Raw genomic sequence first — 8,640 nt, 5'->3', positions numbered from 1 at the left:
ATTAGGCAAGTTGTATTTTAGAGGATTATTTTTATTATTGATCAACAACTATGTTCTCAATCAACCCAAAAGACTCATAAATTTCCAATCTTAATATTTTTGGAAGTTGGAGTGTTTTTTTTTAGATTTGGCTATCTTAGAAGGATATCTGTTTGTGCAGGTAACTATTACTGTGCAGAATTATTAGGCAACTTAATAAAAACCAAATATAATCCCATCTCACTTGTTCATTTTCACCAGGTAAACCAATATCAGTGCACAAAATTTAGAAATAAACATTTCTGACATGCAAAAACAAAAAACCCCAAAAAATAGTGATCAATATAGCCACCTTTCTTTATGATGACACTCAACAGCCTTCCATCCATAGATTCTGTCAGTTGCTTGATCTGTTTTCGATCAACATTGCGTGCAGCAGCCACCACAGCCTCCCAGGCACTGTTCCGAGAGGTGTACTGTTTTCCCTCCCTGTAGATCTCACATTTTATGATGGACCACAGGTTCTCTATGGGGTTCAGATCAGGTGAACAAGGGGGCCATGTCATTATTTTTTCTTCTTTCAGACCTTTACTGGCCAGCCACACTGTGGAGTAGTTGGATGAATGTGATGGAGCATTGTCCTGCATGAAAATCATGTTTTTCTTGAATTATACCGACTTCTTCCTGTACCACTGCTTGAAGAAGTTGTCTTCCAGAAATTGGCAGTAGGTCTGGGAGTTGAGCTTCACTCCATCCTCAAGCCGAAAAGGTCCCACAAGTTCGTCTTTGATGATACCAGCCCATACCAGTACCCCACCTCCACCTTGCTGGCGTCTGAGTCGGAGTGGAGCTCTCTGCCCTTTACTGATCCAGCCTCTCGCCCATCCATCTGGCCCATCAAGAGTCACTCTCATTTCATCAGTCCATAAAACCTTTGAAAAATCAGTCTTAAGATATTTCTTGGCCCTTTCTTGACGTTTTATCTTATGTTTCTTGTTCAAAGTGGTCGTTTTTCAGCCTTCCTTACCTTGGCCATGTCCCTGAGTATCGCACACCTTGTGCTTTTTGATACTCCAGTAACGTTGCAGCTCTGAAATATGGCTAAACTGGTGGCGAATGGCATCTTGGCAGCTTCACGATTCATTTTCCTCAATTCATAGGCAGTTATTTTGCGCCTTTTTTTGGCCAAGACGCTTCTTGCGACCCTGTTGGCTATTTGCCATGAAACGCTTGATTGTTCGGTGATCACGCTTCAAAAGTTTGGAAATTTCAAGACTGCTGCATCCCTCTGCAAGACATCTCACAATTTTGGACTTTTCAGAGCCCGTCAAATCTCTCTTCTGACCCATTTTGCCAAAGGAAAGGAAGTTGCCTAATAATTAAACACACCTTATATAGGGTGTTGATGTCATTAGTCAACACCCCTCCTCATTACAGAGATGCACATCACCAGATTAACTTAATTGGTAGTTGGCTCTCAAGCCTATGCAGCTTGGAGTAGGACAACATGTATAAAAAGTATCATGTGATCAAAATACTCATTTGCCTAATAATTCTGCAAACAGTGTAGTTGAAACCAGAAGTTTACATACACTATATAAAAAGACATATCCATGTTTTTCTCAATATCTGACATGAAGTCAGAATAAACCTTTCCCGTTTTAGGTCAGTTAGGATTACCATCATTTTTAATAATTGCCAAATGCCAGACTAATGAGAGAGCGAGAATGTTTTAAGGCATTTTTATTACTTACTGCAAAGTCAAAAGTTTACATACACTAAGATTACTATGCCTTTAAACAATTCTGGACTGCATATATGATGATGTCATGTGTTTGGAAGCTTCTATTTTGGCAACATCTGAGTTAATTAGAGACACACCTGTGGATGTATTTTAATGCATACCTGAAACAAACTGCTTCTTTGTGTAGCATCATGGGAAAGTCTAAAGAAATCAGCCAAGATATCAGGAAGAGAATTGTGGACTTGCACAAGTCTGGCTCATCCTTGGGTACAATTTCAAGATACCTGAAGGTGCCTCGTCATCTGTACAAACAATTATACTCAAGTACAAACAAAATGGGAATGTCCAGCCATCATACCGCTCAAGAAGAAGACGGGTTCTGTGCCCCAGAGATGAACGTGATTTGGTTCGACATGTGCATATCAACCCAAGGACAAAAGCAAAATACCTTGTGAAGATGATGGTGGAAGCTGGTAAGATTGCATCAATAACCAGATTGAAACGAGTACTGTTTCAACATGGGCTGAAAGGCCACTCTGCCAGGAAGAAGCCATTACTCCAAAAGAAACATAAAAAATCCAGATTAATGTTTGCAAATGCACACAGAAAAAAAGACCTTAATTTTTGGAGACATGTCCTGTGGTCTGATGAAACTAAAATTGAACTTTTTGGGCATAATGACCATCGTTACGTTTGGAGGAAAAAGGGAGAAGCTTGGAAGCCTAAGAACACCATCCCAACTGTGAAACACAGGAGAGGCAGCATCATTTTGTGGGGTTGTTTTGCTGCAGGAGTGACTGGCGCACTTCACAAAATAGATGGCATCATGAGAAAAGAAGACTATGTGGCAATACTGAAGCAACATCTCAAGACATCAGCCAGGAAGTTAAAGCTTGGGCGGAAATGGGTCTTCCAAATGGACAATGACCTGAAGCATTCTGCCAAAATGGTAACAAAGTGGCTTAAGGATAACAAAGTCAATGTTTGGAGTGGCCATCACAAAGCCCTGATCTCAATCCTATTGAAAATTTATGGGCAAAGCTGAAAAGGCAGGTGCGAGCATGGCGACCTACAAATCTGGATCAGTTACCCCAGTTTTATCAGGAGTAATGGGCCCAAATTCCGACCAACTATTGCGAGAAGCTTGTGGAAGGATATCTCAAACGTTTGACCCAAGTCATTCAGTTTAAGGGCAATGGTACCAAATACTAATGAAATGTATGTAAACTTTTGACTTTGCAGTAAGTAAAAAAAAATACCTTAAAACATTCTCTCTCTCTCATTATTCTGGCATTTGGCAAATATTAAAAATTATGGTAATCCTAATTCACCTAAAACCGGAAAGGTTTATTCTGATTTCATGTCAGATATTGAGAAAAACATGTATATCTGTCCTTTTATATAGTGTATGTAAACGTCTGGTTTCAACTGTATATATAGTATGTAACGGGTCTGGGAGGCAGAACCTCTGAGCTACTATACAAGGGGGCGGTCCTTGTAAGGGAGCGGGTGGCGACCAGGGAAGACGGGCAGGAAGTCACAGCAGGTGACCGGGACAGTCTCTGAGTGAACGGGCTGGAGGTCACGGCAAGTGACCGGGGCAGTCTCTGGATGAACGGGCAGATGGTCACGGCAAGTGACCGGGGCAGTCTCTGAATGAACGGGCAGATGGTCACGGCAAGTGACCGGGGCAGTCTCTGAATGAACGGGCAGATGGTCACGGCAAGTGACCGGGGCAGTCTCTGGGTAAAGGGTTGGTACGACCTGTGGCGGCTGATGATAGACGTGAGCTCCCAGGTGAGCAGGCGAGAGTCTCTGGATGAACGGGTGGTCACAGCATGTGACGGCGGAGCCTCCAGGAAGACCAACAGACAGGCGGCAGATGAGCGCTCCCAGGTGAGCGGGCAGAAGTCTCTGGACAGGCGGGTGGTCACAGCACGTGACGGCAGAGCCTCCAGGTAGGCTAGCAGACAGGCAGCAGATGAGCGCTCCCAGGTGAGCGGGCAGGAGTCACTGGACAGGCAGGTGGTCACAGCACGTGACGGCGGAGCCTCCAGGTAGGCTAGCAGGCAGGTAGCAGATGTGTGCTCCCAGGTGAGCAGGCAAGCTGGTCCATAGACAGACTGACAGGAGTTGGAAGGCAGACCGTCGGACCTCAGGCAAGCAGGCAGGTGGCTGAAGTGCGCTCCCAGGTGAGCGGACAGGCTGGTCCTTAGACAGACTGACAGGAGTAGTAAGGCAGACCGTCGGACCTCAGACTAGCAGGCAGGTAGCAGATAATCAGGCAGGAATAAGACAGCAAGCTGGCAGGAATCTGGCAGGTATCTGGCAGGTAACTGGCAACGGGACCTGAGGGCTGAAGCAGAGTAGTGAACAGTGCAACAACATTGCTCGGGCACCTCCATTTTGGAGGAGGTGCCTTATATATGGTGAAGTCCTCCGGCCATTGGCCGGGGACTCCTTAGGACGGCGCGCGCGGCCCCTTTAAGAGGGAGGGAGAGCGCGCGCGCCCTAAGCACAGTGGCCGGGAAGGAGCGCGCGCTGCCAGCAGAGCGGGAGGAGGACGCCGGGCACGGAGCAGAGAGGTGAGGGGAACAGCGTCCCTGCCTAGCAGAGGGCAGGGACGCCGGCGCTACAGTACCCCCCCTTTAGCCCCCCCCCCTTTTTTAGGCCAGACAGAAATTTAGCTAGGATAAGAGGGGCATGGATGTTCTCCCGGGGCTCCCACGTTCTCTCCTCAGGACCAAACCCCTTCCAATCTACTAGAAAAAAGGTCTTTCCTCTTACCCTTTTGGTGGCAAGAATGTTCTCTACCTCAAACTCGTCCTCAGCAGAAACCGGAGCAGGAGGCGTACCTGTAGACTTGGAAAAAGAGTTAAGTACCACAGGTTTGAGGAGAGATACATGGAAGGAGTTAGGGATCCGTAAGTTGGCCGGGAGTTTCAATTTATAGGCCACCGGGTTGATCTGACTGATGACCTCCAGAGGACCGATGAACCGAGGCCCTAACTTGTAAGAAGGTATCTTGAGTCGGACATATTTAGATGAGAGCCAGACTTTATCTCCAGGACGAAATTGTGGAGGATCCAGGCGTTTTTTGTCAGCGTGTCTTTTCATCCGTTCGGACGACTGAAGGAGTGCGGATCGGGTACTCTCCCAAATGGAGGAAAATTTGCTAACGAGAGATTCCGCAGCCGGGTTGTCCACAGAGGTGGAGACAGGAAAAGGAATCCGAGGATGCTGACCGAAGACTACAAAAAACGGGGATTTGGAGGAGGATTCGCTCTCGTGATTGTTATAAGAGAACTCGGCCCATGGTAGGAGATCCACCCAGTCTGAATGATGGGCATTAACGAAGTGCCGGAGGTAACTGGTCAGGTTCTGATTGATCCGCTCCACTTGACCATTGGACTGTGGGTGGTAAGCGGAAGAGAAGTCCAGGGTGACGTCTAGCAGTTTACAAGTGGCTCTCCAGAAACGTGAGGTGAACTGTACCCCACGATCCGACACGATGTGGAGGGGCAGGCCATGAAGACGGAAGATGTGGCGGATAAAGTCTTTAGCCAGCTCGGGTGCAGACGGGAGGGCTGGCAGGGGAATAAAGTGAGCCATCTTGGAAAAGCGATCAGCGACCACCCAAATGACCGTACAACCGGCGGAGACGGGGAGATCAGTTATGAAGTCCATAGCAATATGCTGCCAGGGGGCAGCAGGCACAGGAAGCGGAAGGAGGCGACCGGCTGGCAGGTGTCTCGGGACTTTGTTGCGGGCGCAGGACACACAGGCAGAAACAAAGTCTATTACGTCCTTGTGCAGGGTAGGCCACCAGTAGTGCCGGGCAATAAGCTGGAGGGTCTTTTTCTGACCGGCGTGGCCAGCTAGTTTAGACGAATGGCCCCAGTGTAGGATCTTCTTCCGATCAGGTACTGAAACAAACGTCTTACCGGGAGGGAGACGATTTAGACTCACGGGAGCCACCTGCATTACTCTGGCGGGATCGATGATATGTTTAGGTTCTTCCTCGAGATCGGACACCAGAAAGGATCGGGACAAGGCGTCTGCTTTGACGTTTTTGTCAGCCGGGCGAAAATGAAGAACAAAATCAAAGCGAGCAAAAAACAAGGACCACCGGGCTTGGCGCGGGTTAAGTCTCTGGGCATGCTGGAGGTAAGCCAAGTTCTTGTGGTCAGTGTAAATTTTTACCGGGTGAAGAGCCCCCTCGAGTAGGTAACGCCACTCCTCCAACGCCAGCTTGATGGCCAATAACTCTCGGTCTCCTATGGAATAGTTGCGCTCAGAAGAGGAGAAGAGTTTGGAGAAGAAGCCACAAGTTACCATTCTCCCGGAAGATGATTTTTGAGTAAGTACCGCTCCGGCTCCAGAGGAGGAGGCGTCAACTTCCAGGAAGAACTGCTTGTTGCCGTCCGGGCGATGCAGCACCGGGGCGGAAGAGAAGGCCTGTTTTAGGGAAAGAAAGGCCTCCTCTGCTTCGGGCGGCCACTCTTTGGGATTAGTACCCTTACGGGTGAGCGCGGAAATTGGGGCAGTCCGGGAAGAGAAGTGTGGTATGAAGAGGCGGTAGTAGTTAGTGAAGCCCAGGAATCGCTGAATGGCCTTCAACCCCTCCGGTCGAGGCCATTTCTCGATGGCAGACAGTTTCTCTGGATCCATTCGTAGGCCGGTCTGAGAAATAATGTAGCCCAAAAACGGAAGCGAGGTCTGCTCAAAGAGGCACTTCTCGTATTTAGCGAAGAGGTGATTCTGCCTGAGCCTGAGCAGGACCTGACGAACGTCCCTCCGGTGAGTCTGGAGATCCGGAGAGAAGACCAAGATGTCGTCCAGGTACACCACTACGCAGGAGTAGAGAAGGTCCCGGAAGATGTCATTGACCAACTCTTGAAAGACGGCAGGAGCGTTACAGAGACCAAAGGGCATTACCAGATATTCATAGTGACCGTCCCGGGTGTTGAATGCCGTCTTCCATTCATCCCCCTGACGGATACGAACCAGGTTGTACGCCCCACGGAGGTCCAGTTTGGTGAAGATTCTAGCCCCCCTCAGACGATCAAATAACTCCGGAATGAGCGGAAGGGGGTACTTATTCTTCACCGTGATCTGGTTAAGGCCTCTATAGTCTATACAGGGACGGAGAGAGCCGTCCTTCTTTTTGACGAAAAAGAAGCCTGCTCCCGCCGGGGAGGTAGATTTCCGGATGAATCCCCTGGCCAGATTCTCCTCAATATATTCGGACATCGACCGGGTCTCAGCAGCGGATAATGGATAAATACGCCCACGGGGAGGAGTAGTACCAGGTAACAGGTCGATAGGGCAGTCGTATGGTCTATGAGGGGGTAGTTTCTCTGCTTCCTTTTTATTAAAGACATCAGCATAAGACCAATAAGGAATCGGAAGTCCAGGTAGATTAGCTGGGGTAGGAGAAGGACGGACGGGATGGACGGGAACCAGACAGGTCTTATGGCAGTCCTGTCCCCAGCGAAGGACTTCTCCGGTCTGCCAGTCAAGCACGGGTGCATGTCTCTGGAGCCAAGGTAGGCCTAGCAAGAGGGCGTGGGAGAGTCCAGGCAGAACATGAAAGGAGATACTCTCAGAATGCAGCATTCCCACCTGCAGAGTAATGGATTCGGTGATGAGTTGGATGGGGCGTGGTAAGAGACCCCCATCCACGGCAGCAACAGACAAGGGTACAGCCAGAGGTTTGGTGGGGATGCGGTATTTCTCTACCAGGGACTGTGAAATAAGATTCCCGGCTGCTCCAGAGTCAAGTTGGGCTAGTTCGAAATAACGGTTCTCCCCGCAGACGATTGAGACTGACAACAGCAGAGATGGAGAGGATTTATTCTTGTCTAGGTCGACCTCTCTGAGCGAACCTAGACACAGGCGTTTCCCGACCTCTCCGGGCAGGTACGGATCCGGTGCTCCTTACTGCCACAGTAGAAGCAGCTCCCCTCGGCACGGCGTAAGTCCTGACGGGTTTTGACCATCTTGGTCTGGTCGACCTGCATAGGCTCAGGAGAGTGTACCTGGGTAGAGACGGAGGGAGTGACGGGTTTCTGAAAAGTAGGAGCTAGACGTGGTAACCTCCTCTCACGGGTGACCTCTTTGGCACGCTCCTGGAACCGTAGGTCAATCCGGGTGGCAAGAGTTATTAGGTCATCGAGAGTGGTAGGGATGTCCCGACCGGCAAGTTCATCTTTAATACGGCCGGACAGACCCTCCCAGAAGACGGATACCAGAGCGTCGTTATCCCAGGCCAGCTCCGAGGCAAGGGTACGGAACCGTATGGCATATTGGCCCACGGTGAGACTTCCCTGACGGAGGCGTAGCAGTGATGATGCGGATGAGGTCTTCCGTCCGGGTTCGTCGAAGACTTTCCGGAAAGCCGTGAGAAAAGCAGGCAAGTTGGACACCAGGGGGTCTCCTCTCTCCCATAGAGGATTTAGCCAGGCCAGGGCCTCCCCGGTGAGATGGGACATGATGAATGCAATTTTGGCTCGGTCGGAGTTAAACTGGTGGGACAATAGTTCAAAGTGCAGGGTGCACTGATTTATGAAGCCCCGAGCCTGGGCGGAGTCGCCTCCGAAGCGAGGAGGTGCAGAAAGCCGGGGTCCAGGGTAGGATACCATGGTATTAGTGGGCAGCGGAGCTGCCGGATTGCGAGACATGGCACTGGCGGAGGTTGCTGGTGGAGCAGTCAGAGTGTCCAGGCGAGTATTGACATTCCGCAGGTGACCCAGGATGGACTCCTGTTGGGACCTTTGACGGGACAGTTCATGACACAGGTCCGAGAGCGAGGGAGCTTGGGTGCCACCGGGTTCCATGGCCCGAGCAAACTGTAACGGGTCTGGGAGGCGGAACCTCTGAGCTACTATACAAGGGGGCGGTCCTTGTAAGGGAGC

Source organism: Phyllobates terribilis, unplaced genomic scaffold, assembly GCF_046119375.1.
Source record: "Phyllobates terribilis strain yellow unplaced genomic scaffold, ASM4611937v1 Scaffold_1__5_contigs__length_1240528914, whole genome shotgun sequence".
Classification (NCBI taxonomy): Eukaryota; Metazoa; Chordata; class Amphibia; order Anura; family Dendrobatidae; genus Phyllobates; species Phyllobates terribilis.
Note: the sequence above shows the minus strand (reverse complement) of the source record.